Source organism: Meleagris gallopavo, chromosome 11 (assembly GCF_905368555.1).
Source record: "Meleagris gallopavo chromosome 11, MGAL_WU_HG_1.1, whole genome shotgun sequence".
NCBI classification, from domain to species: Eukaryota; Metazoa; Chordata; class Aves; order Galliformes; family Phasianidae; genus Meleagris; species Meleagris gallopavo.
Genome location: NC_139414.1, coordinates 17,352,608 through 17,365,964, shown reverse-complemented (window position 1 = coordinate 17,365,964; position 13,357 = coordinate 17,352,608). Strand labels below are relative to the sequence as shown.

At 47.2% G+C, this 13,357-nt stretch overlaps 1 protein-coding gene across 4 annotated transcripts in view; it reads right to left on the bottom strand.

Annotated features, from left to right (window-relative positions):
* TBL1XR1 (TBL1X/Y related 1) overlaps positions 1-9,943 on the bottom strand; it is a 92,818-nt gene extending 82,875 nt beyond the window's left edge. For 2 of the 4 annotated variants that reach the window (XM_085233113.1, XM_085233115.1), the window contains exon 1: positions 9,322-9,943. The gene's annotated coding sequence lies outside the window, so the exon portion shown is untranslated. Of the gene's footprint in view, positions 1-8,910; positions 9,114-9,321 lie in introns of those variants that run through there. The other 2 variants (XM_085233114.1, XM_085233116.1) reach the window with 1 other exon arrangement.
* Positions 9,944-13,357: the final 3,414 nt, after the last annotated feature.

Here is a 13,357-nt window from a genome sequence, read left to right as displayed (position 1 = left end):
CAAATGCAAGCAGCAAGGCATTTTGAGGAGCCCGAGCACTACGTACAAGAAGGCCATGAGGAGCACACATCAGTGCCTATTGGCGTTTCACACAACATGCCATCTCCCCCTTACTAAGGACACGAACACGCCGAACTTCATGAACCACACAGCCTGACGTAACACAGCCCTGCACCATGCACGGACTACCAAAGCCTATGGCACACATAACCAGGAGGTAACTCCTTCGTGCAGTCCCTGCCATGGAACTGTATGGGCAAACTGCAGCAGAGCTCAGAAGAGGTCTGAAAACATCGCACACTGACCCACAATATGCATTCCACTATCATACAGCACCCACATTAGGATGCCAAAAGCTCGCCATTCATTCTGTTTCAGAATTAGGGTGGTGCTTTACAGACTGTCTGTAAGCCACAACTGGAGGAGCCTTCTACTGCTGGGGTAGGCAGACACACATCTGACACTGCCACAAGCAGGCAAGGCAGCAGCCACAGCCACCAGCAGATGCCTCGGTGCTGCTAAGTGCTTACATGTCCCAGTAATATCTGCCTGGAGTACCATTCTGGTGAATGCTGTTTGCATGAAATACACTGCAAAGACCAGTTACTGAAGAGGAAAAAAGACTATCTCAAGCAAGGCCACAACCTAACAACAAGAAAAAGCAAACAAATATATTCTAAGAATTAAAAACACTGTACAACCAACTACATTGGTATTATTAAGATGTGCTAAAAACAGCAAAGAAACTGTTGCAGACAGACCAATCTTTCTGAACATCTCCAGGCAATTTCAATGGGATTCTCCCTCAGATACCACTGGATGATTACATCCACAGCTAAGTCTGCCCCTGCAGCAAGTCCCTATCGCATATATTCTAGTTACACTACATATATCCTAATTATAGGAATTCACCAACAATAAAAGCAATCCAGAGATGATCCACGACCCGCTGGCTTCAGTAGAAATGAGGTTCACTATGACCAAGAGTAAGGGATGTGGATGCAGAAGATTTTCAAGAAGAAATCTGTTACTGACACACTCAAAAGCAAACCTTGCATTCTTCCAGCCCAAGCACATATATGCAGAGGGACAGTATGAGCTCCTCATCCATAGGCTTTACTGGGCAACAAGTGCAACAAAGTTTATGATACATTAATCTCTTATTTTATGTTCTGCAAAAAATTTAACAGAAAAAAAAAAGGCACTTAAATATCAAGCAACAGACTATTATGCATATTAGGCTGTTTCAGGATTAAGTTGAAACATGATTCTCCAAAGACAAGCATTCAGCTCTGAAGTCACAATTCTGCAAACTCATCTGTGCAGCGCAGGACAAAGGCGGCTGTCCGCACGTATCAGCTTGCAGTATCAAAGCTATATTTGTTCACCTCGAACAATGGGGCATGTGACTTGTCAACACTACCCACAATAAACACAATAAGATAAGGCCATGACTGATTTCATCACGACTTTGTTTTTGTTCATTTCAAGTCACAATGCCAGTAAAATTCATGGCATGAAATCCTTTATTTCACAAAGCTCACCTCGCAGCGCACTGAGCTTTCCATTCAAACTTCATCAGCTTCTTGCACTCTCATAAAACACCCATGCCAACCTCCTCTAAAGCCTCCCTTTGACTTGAGCAAAGCCTTGAATCGATGCTTTACGTGGGAAGCCAGGATTATTTTTATCAATTAAAGGCCCTGCCAAACCCTGTCAGCCCCGTCTCCTCTCTGCCAGCGGCAGTCAGAGCTCCTCGTGGCACAGCCACCGCACCATGGGCACAGCAGGGGCAGCTCCTCTGTACACGCTCAGCTGAAGGTGGGAGAAAGGGGCAGAGGAGAAAAGCAGGAGAAACAAAAAGGTCACGAGGGAAAGGCACAGGTCTGGAGCAAAGCACTGACTGAAGAACAGATGGGGAGAAGGTGAAAGAATAGTCCAAAATCACAGGAGTAGAAAAAGAAAAGAAGGAAATCAAAACAAAAATGGGGAGATTAGAAAAACAAATAAAGACTTAAGAAGGGATTACAATGAAATGATGCAAGTGCAGTGCCCGAGACAGAGCCCCATGTGCAGCAGCAAAGCCCGCAACAGCAAACGGGATGCAAAACCAGGCAGAGCAGAGGGCAGGAGCCTGCGGGAACGTGTGCGTGCTCACAAGAGGAGAGCAGCACAGCCCTACACCACTCGTGTTAATCAGCAGGGCCTCGAAGGGTTCCTTTAGTGATACACAACAGCAGTAGCCCCAACAGCACTCTCCTATTCTTCTGAGCTAACAAACAGAACCAGACAGCCATGGGCACGTGGATGCACATTACAGTTCCAAACTTACCATTTATAGTAATACAATGCAAATGAAATCTGATTAATTTGATTACTGAAAACGATTCTGAAAACACAGCATTTCTTTCCTTTCCCTTGGAAAGCTCCATCCCAGGAGCAGACGGTTACACAAGGCAGCAAGGAAAGCAGGGAGCACGTGAACAGATGCACACACCAACAAGGTTTTGCATATTTAACATGCTAAGGAGCAGCAGAAAGCTGCATTTATCAAGGTCCAACATACACAAGCTCTGATGCTGGCTGGTAGTTTAGCAGAACAGAAAGCCTCAGTCTGTGTGATGGAAGCACTCCTGGGTAAAGGCTGACACTCCCCATACCTGCAGAGCCTCTTGTGGCAAGTCACCAACAGCACCAAAGAATTAGTTGGAACATCCCGTGGGCTATTTCAAAACTCCTTTGAGCCCTGACTTAATTTTAAACTCTCTTTAGTGGTTCTGTCCATGCAAACAGGATGGTTACAAGGGCAGCTGTGTCCCCCAGCATGCCCATCCCAGCCCCGCTGCAGCAGAACACCGTGGTTGGCCCAATGTGGGGGTAAGGTGATGGGAATCCCAGCCCGGCGCCCGCAGAAAGCAGAGGGCTCATTTCTGGGAGATAAGCAACTCATCTGTTTCACCAGAAAACAATGTACCTGGGTGCCCAGGCATCCAATAAACAGCCAAGGAGGGATCTGACAAAACACTCCTACAACTTCATTTCTAATGCATTTTGTACTGTGTATATTACAAGGCAGAATCTTATAGAGGCCCTTGGTGAACCAGAAAGAACCCATATCGAAATAACCTTGCATGTGCAGACAGCAGAGGAACCGACTACATGGCCTTTGCAACAGTACAATAAACACATTGATATTTCTAATGTAATCAAAGGCCATTCAGAATTTGCCGTGGAAGATGGTAACAGACATACAAAGCATTTTTCTTACAACTCAACCACTTGAGACAAGTATTTACTATAATGATGAAAGCTGCTAAAAAAAAAAAGTTGGTTTACATTAATCAGCTACATTTAGATATCCGTTCCTGCTATCAGATTGAGCTTACCAGAACTGCTTAGTAGGCTGTTTCACTCTGGCTTTCTTTTCTAATTGCAATTAAACATACGGAAGTTTTGTATTTCTACATTTTCTCATCTCACACGGTGCTGGAAATTTACAGTCCAACCACGATATGCCGGATTGAAGAAATTCAGTTGTGCATTTGAAACATAGTGAAAAATCAGTTCCACATCTGCATCAGCAAAACACTCCCATTATAAAGAGAGCACAGGCCCTGCTCCTGTACACCTCAGGTCTGCTGCATCAGCCGTGGGAAACAGCTTACCTGTTGCTACACGTGTGTTTGCAGCACAATTTATTTCATGCCAACAGTAATAGATGGTTTGACAACACTGTTCTTCATTTTCCTCCATCCGCATCTGTGCTAACTTTGCTTTGAAAGTACATTACAAAGTATTAAATCTGAACAAACACAACTCCAAAGTAAATACGTTGCAGATTCACAAATAGTCACCGTGGCAAAATTCCACATTTTCACAGAACGCCTCCTAATTAAAATTTATCACTAATAGTTTGCATTTTAGGAATGCATGTTTGTGTTAACATCCAAGCAAAAATTCTGCGCTGGAATGTTGACATCCATACAAAAATTAGCTGTGATACCTCGTTTAACAGCAGTGCTCCCTTTGCAGCACACGGCAGTGCAGGACACACTGCCAAACCGAAAGCACCAACACTTCCTTTAACCCAGCACAGGACAAATAAATGCACTCCAACAGCTTCTATATCTTGCATGCCCTACTTTTTTGACCCAGATCTCTTGTTATTTCCCCCATAGGTCTACGCAACAGCAAAACTATTTTTTCCTACAAATTTCGACTTAATCTAAAAGAGGTAAAGTTGTCATCATTTCTGTGAGCTCAGCAGACCCGGAAAGGGGGGGAGGGGGTCAGTGAACAGACTCAGTTCAAATGAAATCAATTGGTATTTTAACATAACATTTTCAGCCACACTTAATGCTGCCAACTGCTGAAACTAATAGCAACAATTCTCATCTGGCCCAACACAGCTGTTAGACCATTGCCAATGACAAATGAAAAAATATTTAATATTTGTATTACTCTTTTTCAAGGCAAAAATGTACTTTCCCTGAAGTCATGCTGACACTCAAGCACTTATCAGTCAGGCCAAAAATGCCCACAGAAGAAATGCACAACTCACTGCATTTCCTCTGAGCCAGTCTAGAATACTTCTAGGAATCAAAGTGCCCCGTCTTTGCCCACAACTCTCAGGGAACCACCAGGGGACTGGAATCCACCCCACGTGTGCCTGCCGTCAGAGTTTCCATCTCTGAGCTTGGTGAGAGGTTATCCATGGGCCTGAACTTTAACACCAGCAACGTCAAAGGGACGCAGCTTCAGGGACAGCTTATATATCTACAGCTCCAAACCTTGACAATGTCTGTGGTTTAGGCACCACGTATTCATAAATAGTAAATATCTGAACCGTAATTCGTAACCTTGGGAAAATGCTCCACAACTCTTCTGAACGCCTCTACAACCAAACATGTCACACGTTCCCAATTCACACAATCTGCAGCAGGTCACCAGCCAGCTCCATGGCAGACTCACACAAAGGCAGGGAAGCGACTCAATCCGCCTGCCAGCCCACCAACGGGTTAAGGGAGTCCCAGCACGAGCTACAGACAGCTGGATGCTGCCCAGCCAAGGACTGCACCGCTCCAATGACCAGACCAGTGCTTCCGCACCTCCAGCCAGCCGAAACAGCACTGTGTGCAGTTCTGCACAGAGCATGGGATGTGGAGAGTCTGTTATGCATGCCTACATTGACGAGAGACAGAGATGCATCTCCAAGATCACTAAAAAGAGAAAAATATTTTTCTTCTTCTAGTTTTTTAGAAGAAAAAATTTTTAATGCCAGATAATATGAACAAACATGACTGCTTCTTTGCAACATGGAGTCTCATGAATTACAATAAACACAAGCCAGAGCACACACCACAGCCTTTACTAATACAACTCCCAGAAACAGAAACTACACCCTAATGGGATTTTGCAAAAGCCAGCAAGCCATGCATGAGACTTGTTTTGAGATGCTGAGCACACGCCACGACTGCCAACTCGAAACACAACTGTGGGGACTCAGCATCTCTGAGAACACAAGCGTATCAGTACCCTGCTTCACAGATGTGGAAGGGCCCCGCGCAGGCGCTGAACCAGGCAGGCACACAGCACTGCTTCTGAAACAAAGTAATGCCAATTCACCGAGCACTTTTATCATTATTTCTGAGATAAGAACACATACCTCAGAAGTCTCTTTAGCAAGCAGCCGCCAAAGGGCCAGCAGCATCGTGGCTAGCCAAGCCAGCCGGACCTGCAAAGCCAGCAGCTGGACACATTTTCCCATTCAGCCACACAAGCTCCCAGTTGGGATGACCGCTTGCTTGTAAGCAAGGAAGAAGTTTATAAGGCTCCTCTGTGGTACAAAAAGGAAAGAGCAAAGGACTTAAGAGAACCAACGTGGTAGTGGAATTCAACATCAAGGTTTCAGAGGATATGTTAAAATACAGTTCTACAGGTCTTTCAGAAACAGAGGAAAACTCAACTCCCAATTCAAACATGGCCATTAAAACTCCACGGCATTTTGTATAAGCCATTTCAGCCTTGTTTTCACGAGAAGAATGGAAATGGCCTCCCTGTTACAGCCAAGGTAGCACAAGGCAGAACTCTAACAAGAACACAGCTCGTAGTTCCCACACAAACGGCAATGATTTCCAGACCAGGCTTCCACACTTTTATACTCAACCCACCAACTCTCCTGAAATGACAGCCACGCTGCTGCGATTTTGCTGCTTCTTACCTCAAGTCAGCTAATTCAATTTTGCTAAATTAAAAAAAAAAAAAAAAAAAAAGAAATGGAGTCAATATATTCCCCTACAGTTTCATCTGCAAAAGATAATTCTTATTCCTTATTTCATTGTCATACTTTATCTTGGAGGAAACCAATTATGAGATGAATAAGGCGGTCTCCATCCACTCAGTTTGGTATCACTAGATGAACTTTTTCCTAGTAAAGTCACTCTTCTCATTAAGCTACTTCACAGAAATTAAGACCATCTAATTTGAGACCACGGTGCTTGGAAAGCTGCACATACTGAGGACAGTAATACCTGAAACAATGGCACGAATGTAGGAACCGTTTCTTCAACACCTGTTAATTTGAAGGTACAAAATTAATGCTGCAATGCAACACAAATGCACTGAGAAGAGCCATCAATCATCTTTCCTAACAGGAAGCTTCAGACATTTCCTCACCTAACACAAATATTTATACTTACATTAAGAAAACGAGCACACAGAAAGGCTATTCTCCTATTCGTCACTTCTTGCAGCAGCCCTACATGGACGCGCTGCATACGCACGCTTTCACTTCTCTCCCAACCCACAATACTTGCATGAGCAGATGGTCACAGCTTTAAACACACACGTTATTGAGGACTATGCTGCGCACACATGTAAACACACGGTAAGGGTGGTCACTACACAGGGCATTAATCACAACTCTCAATATAAACAAAATGGATGTTCTTAGAACTTGTGGTACTTCCATACAACACACATCAGCATTTCCACAACCTCCCCATCTCGCTCAGAAGCGGAAGTCCCCTCCAGTGAAGTCACCGAGCTCACGGCACCATGACCCCAAATGGCCAAGGGCCATGGAGCTGACAGGACAGCTGGCCAAGCAGGCACGAACTGGGGATCCACACGTACTGAGGAAAGGTGCCTCACTGGCCAGCTTTGGCCTCCCCAAAACACTGAATAGCACTTTGATACCAAAAAAAAACCCCAAAAAAAAACACATCAGCATCAAGAAAGAGGCACATCCCACTGCCTGCCACTAATGCAAAACACACTCATCTGTGTGCGACTCAACAGACATCTGTGGAGCTCATTCAGCCGAGCTAGGCTGCTGATGTGCATGAAGTTGTGTGTGTTTCTTTACAGGACTTCCTGACTTCTGCACAATTATATCCTTGTAGGATGTGGGTCTTTATTGCCACTACAAAATTTCTAACAGCAAACACATTCTGACTCGAACGTGAAGTCCATGTTAAATTAAATTCCGCATTCAAAATCAAGTTACGTAAAATAACTCAGTTTGCATTACGTTATTTGGATCTGTTCTCCCTAACTAAAAAATATTACCTGAAAACAACATTATAAGCAATTTTGACCATTTCCCCTAATCTATCCAGAGCCTCTTCATGCATAGGGTTGTAGCACTTTTTAGCATCAAACTCTTTCATGATAGGAACAGAACTCTGAAGTGCTGTTCCTGGGTACTTAGCACTTACGTGATGCCTTACAACTTCAAAGCACTGCACAAACATCAATAATTACCATAGAGAGTAAAAACTGAAAGTACCTATATTAAAAAATGGAAAAAAAATCAAGACTACCTGTTTGAAGGGGAAAAAAGCTTAAGCAAGAGAACCTAACTGTAATTATGACATTCTTTATGCTATCAACACGCACTATGGCTTTGCATATTCATACGAACAAAAAATTATGAACTCCTGAACAGCATCAGAAAAAAGCCAAACCCAACTCCTTCCATACTCTCGCATCGCACTTCCATCCCACGGAGAGAGGAGCAAACGTTTCCAGGCGCTCTCTAACACCACGTTCCCAGGGCATGGCACCACACCAGTCTTTGTTTTTATGGAGCCAACTCCATGCTCCCCAAGAAACCCAACAACGGTGACAGTATGAGGTCCCAAGCAACTTTAGGAAAATAATAGAGCACACATTGGGCCTTAACCAAAGGCAAAGCAAAAGAAATGGCTACAAGAAACAACAGGAAGTTTGCTACTTTGATGCACAGTGCACCACCCGCATCCTATGGACAACCCATCAACAGCACAGCTCCTCTTCTCTCTGGCCGGCAGGAACAACCCAGGAACAACAGTACTTTCCTCCACAGACGCTCACCAAAGTTCAAAGACATACAAAAGGGTTTGCAGGACCAAGCCTTAACAAAACACGTTCTGAAAGAAGCGCTCACGCAAACGCACCCAAAGGAAGGCCCCAACTCAACTTCATGGCGCCGGGCCTTGATACACGCTGGCTTGGCACAAGCCAAGGCCCCAAACCAACCTCCCTCAGCAAAGCCCTCGGGATACAACCAAATGCTCCATCCAAGCTCAGTGCCACGGGACGCTCAGCCCAGAAGGCGCCCAAATCCGATCCTCCCGACCACAGCTGGCTGAGCGCACAGGAGCACGTCGCATGGTCACCCCACAGATCACCCCTCTGATTCACACCGAACGGAACACGAGGCGGCCGAGCACACCGGAGAGCGCTCACAACTTCCCTCGTAAACTTTTCCACGACCTCCGCGCCCAACTTCCCGCACCGCTCACGTGCGGCACCCACAGCCACAAACTTTCCTCCCGGGGCCCCGCAGCCCCGGGCCGGACCGCCGCCCCTCCCCCCAACCTCTGGCCGGGCCCTGCGGACCCCCGCGCCGCCCTCCCGGCCCCGTACCTCCGCAGCTCCGCTCGATGTCTTTTTCCCCCTTTTTTTTTAATCTATTTTTTCTCCTCTCTCTCTCTTCTCCCTTTCCCCTCCCCCTCCGCCAGAAGTAAATATGTACGGAGGGGAGCGGGGGGAGGGGAGCGCTCCTCTTTACACAAATCGAGCTAAAAATAGGCGATCCGGCACCCGCCTCGCCACGGCTCCTTTATTTAATTCACCCCCGACGCCTCAACGTTGCGTTTCCCCCCTAAACCCCCCCCCCAAAACGCGGCCCGGTGGGGGGAGGGGCGGCCAGCGGCGGCGCGGGTTGGGGGAAGGGACGCGGGGACCACCCCGCACCCCGCAGCCACGCGCACCCCCACGCCGCCCCCGAAGCCCCCCGGATCGACCCCGAAGCGGCGCCCATCCCCCGGCGCTTACCTGGGCGGCGGCGGCGGCGCTCCCCTTCCCCGGGAGCGGAGGCGCGAGAGGAATCCGCCCGCGTCCGCCTCTCCTCCGCGGTTGTTTTTATACGGCCATAGAGACAGACGGGCACATGTCTGTGTGTGTACACACCGAGAGGGATAATCGCTTTTTTTATTATTATTATTATTATTATTTTAAGTCCACGGCGAGAGGTAAAAAAAAAAAAAAATAAAAAGAGGGAAAAAAAAAAAACACCACACACACGGGAGGAGGAGGAGGAAGAAAAAAAAAAAAAAAAACCACCACCACGCAGCCACCAAACAGCGCTGTGATATTCAATTATATCCCGAGCCAGCGAGCGGGGGAGGGGAGGGTGGGGAAAGAGGGGGGATTAGAGATTAAGTCCCGAGGAAGGAGGAAAAAAAGTAATATCTGTGTGTGTGTGCGCGCGTGTGATTTAGATTGAGGAGGAATTGAGGCAGAATGTGAAAGCTGTTACTAAGGGAAGGAGCCAAACGGCTCGGAGCAGCCAACGGCTCTCAGACACTCCGCGCCGGGAGAGGGTGCCCAGCCGCACGGAAATGGGCGCGGGGGGAGCGGGGCCGCCGGGAGGGACGGGAGAGCGGGAGGGAGCGGCGGAGCGGGGCCGGCCTGCTGCAGCCGCCCGGCACAACAAACCTGCGGCGGGGCGGGGGGCGGCGGCCGGGCCCCCACCTCCTCCTCCTCCTCCTCCTCCTCCTCCTCCTTCTTCCTCCCTTTCCCTCCGCCCGCTCGCTCCTCGCGCGCCCGCGCGCTCCAGGCAGGCGCAGCGCCGCGCGCGAGGGGAGGAGGGCTGAGGGCCATGGCGGGAAGGGGAGCGGGGCGGGGAGGCCGGCCGCGGGGTCAGGAGCCCGGGCAGCGCGGCCGGTCGGGCCTCGGCGTTTGTCTAGGAAAGATGTTAATGGCGCCGTGTAACTGCGGCGCTCACGGCGTGCTTGGCGCCTGTGGCACCGGGAGCCGGGCCTGAGGATCGGCGCTGCTCGACGCCCGTGCACGTTTTCGTTTTGTTGAATAAAAATAATCCTCCGCAGTGATAACGTCTCCTACCTGCGTGCTGTTCATTTTCTGAATATGAAGCTGTTTGTCATTTCTGTTGCAGGTTTGTTTATTTTTTTGTTGATCAAAACCACGTTCATCACTGGGCGGTCCTTTCCATCACACAATGCTTTTGCAACAGCATTTCACGCTCTCGGGCATTGGTCCAGCGCTCATCGGCACTGCAGTGACCACCAACCACCATGGGCCCCACTGCAGCACCAGATCCTGTGTGAGGCTCCACCAAGACAGGGCTGCAGTGGACCTCCACATCACCGCCCGTCTGCAGAATGGCCAAAACAGGACTTCCATATCACTGTCTTTCTGCAGAATGGCCAAAACAGGATCTCCATGTCACCGCCCTTCTGCAGAGTGGCCAAAACACGACCTTCATGTCACTGTCTTTCTGCAGAATGCACTTCCACCAGGCCTGACGCAATAGGGTAGCCGATGGGACTTTTCTGCTCCATGACATCGTGATGAAAGCAGATGGGGTGGGTTTCTGGGTGCAGCATCATCTCACAGTGCTCATTTTTTAGGGTCATGTCGTTGGGCTTCCCTTTGTTTTAGAAGAACAGTATTTAAATTTTGCAGAAAGTACGTTGGGTTTTTTTTTGCATCGCAAAATTGTCTAACTCTGAGAAAACCATGGGCCTTCAATCCGTTTGCTTAAGGAAGACTAAATTGTATGAGGAAACTGAAGTCTCTAGAAAGCTAGGCAGCATGTTTGTAATTGCAAACCGCTCAACCTTTATTTCTGTAATAATTATGATGGCAAAGTGAACAACTTTCTCTTCTCAGTACTGGTGCGTAGGCTTTAAAGATGCAGTAAGTTTATGAAGTCCAATAGCAGAATTTCAGAGAAGGTTGTTGTCATCTGAAGATGTGAGCTGTTTGCTGAAGGTTGGGAGACGTAAGAAGGGGGGGAAGAAGTGGTGAGAGACTCACTCGCACCTTCCTGTGTTGTCATCTCAGATGTGTCCGTGCGTCTAAAGGAGTTTAACCTCTCGGTACTCGGAAGGACTTATTTCCTAGTTAGGAGCAGATAAGGAGTAACAGTGGGTGAAGGAAAGGGGAATGGGAGCATGCACGTAGCCTGAGGCAGAAAGAAAGACGATAAGGGACCTCATGTAGAGGACTGCCCTGAAGGAGGACTTGGGAGGGGCTGCAAAACATCCTCAAGATAGCAATAGGAGATGTAAGCCCAGAAACGAGGGAGGGGAAACCCCTCAAGTGTGCCTTGTTTGGCCCACAGAAACTGCAAACACTGCCTTCCCATCCATCTGCCGAGCAGCAACAACATGCTGAGCTGAAGTCAGCTGGCTGAAGGTTTCTGTGGTCTCCTGTTCACCAAATGTTCAGTCACAACTCCAGCGTGCCAGGCTTTCACTTTCGATTATCGCACACTGAACTGGTGATTTACCTGCGTGCATGTTCTGCCCTGCGGAATCTGCAAAGTGCATGCTGGCAGATATATGCTGCAATAATCTTACCCCTTCCATTTTGTTCCATTTTCTTTTACTTTACTATGGCCCCAGCTCAGTGAACACCTCACGAGCCTGCACAGGGCATTACTTCGTGCTGCCGCTTTCCATGGTCTCCTCACCTCAATTTCTGGGAAGTCTTCTCACAGCCATATTTATAAGGCATATCCTTAAAATAGCTGAAATTACTTGTAACAGTGAGTGCTCCGCCTACTAAACATATACAAGCAAATATTTGCAATAACTGGACCAGTGTTTGCACAGCACCAAGCACACTGCCTGGACTCCATAAATAATAATACTTGGCACTCACAGAGGGGTTTCCATTTTCAAAGCACTTTAGTCATAACCCCTGACACCTATATGGCCTTTTACATCTTTACAAGAATTAATTAATCCTCACAGTGTCCTGTGAGATAGGTATGTGTTGCAGTAATAACAATAACAATAATTAATAATTCATGCATTCTACTCGAAAATCACTTCAGGGATTAAAATGCGTCTGTAATACTAGGGTTTGGTTTTTTTTTATTAACATTTTCCAGCAAATAATAAAACCCATGCTATTGTGTTAAATCTGTATGTTATCTGGCCATAAATCTTCTACAGACTGGGACGAAGCTAAAGGCCGAGTGAGATGCCAGAACATCAGCAGGAATTAGATTACAGAGTTCAGAAAAGCAAGCTCAAGCCCAGTCCACCACGCAGCTTAGGTGCCAGAATGAAACTTCCCATGTATGGCAGTGCATAAATAAATACGAGCAACCCAGGAATGTTCTTCGTTCATTTTTAGCTCTTGTTTATGCAAAGACTCTCCCGGCTACAGCATGCATTGTATTACCCTGTGCTGCACGAACACAGCCCCAGTGATATGCTCTTACTGGGTGAGAAATGACAGTGACTCAGCAGCACACTGTGCAACAGGGAGACCAGGGACAAGTCTGGCCAATACTGGGGCAAACTTTCCCTCCCAAAAATTACCATACTGCCTTTGATATGCAGGCGAGTGCCAGTTAAACCTGATATTTAAACAAGTGGGGCTGAAATCTTGTTGGCTTTAATAAAAGAAACGAGCTGCTCCCACTGCATCTGGCTGTGGGTTTGTTGGCATAAGAGGACGGTGCCTATCGAGGGAAATGGAAGCTCACCACTTTGAGATCCCTGAAGCAGCCATTAGCCACACGGTCACAGCAAAGCTGCATTCATGGCAGAGTTCTAACTCCCATCTCACATCCTGCAATGGCCAAGCAAATCCAAACTTGTTTTATTTTAACAACATTACGAAAAAGGGTGCGGTATACTGGCAGCTATCACACACCTCTGAAGTTTCTCTGGCTGCAGCTTGAGATCAAAACGGATTATCTCACGGCACCAGGATGTGGTTGCAAAAAATTCAGTGTTTTAAGAGTCATGGTGATTCATTAAACAGTCTACATTACGTGGTACAATTGCTAAAGAAAAGTACAAGCAAAAAAGGCGCAAAATCTACTAGA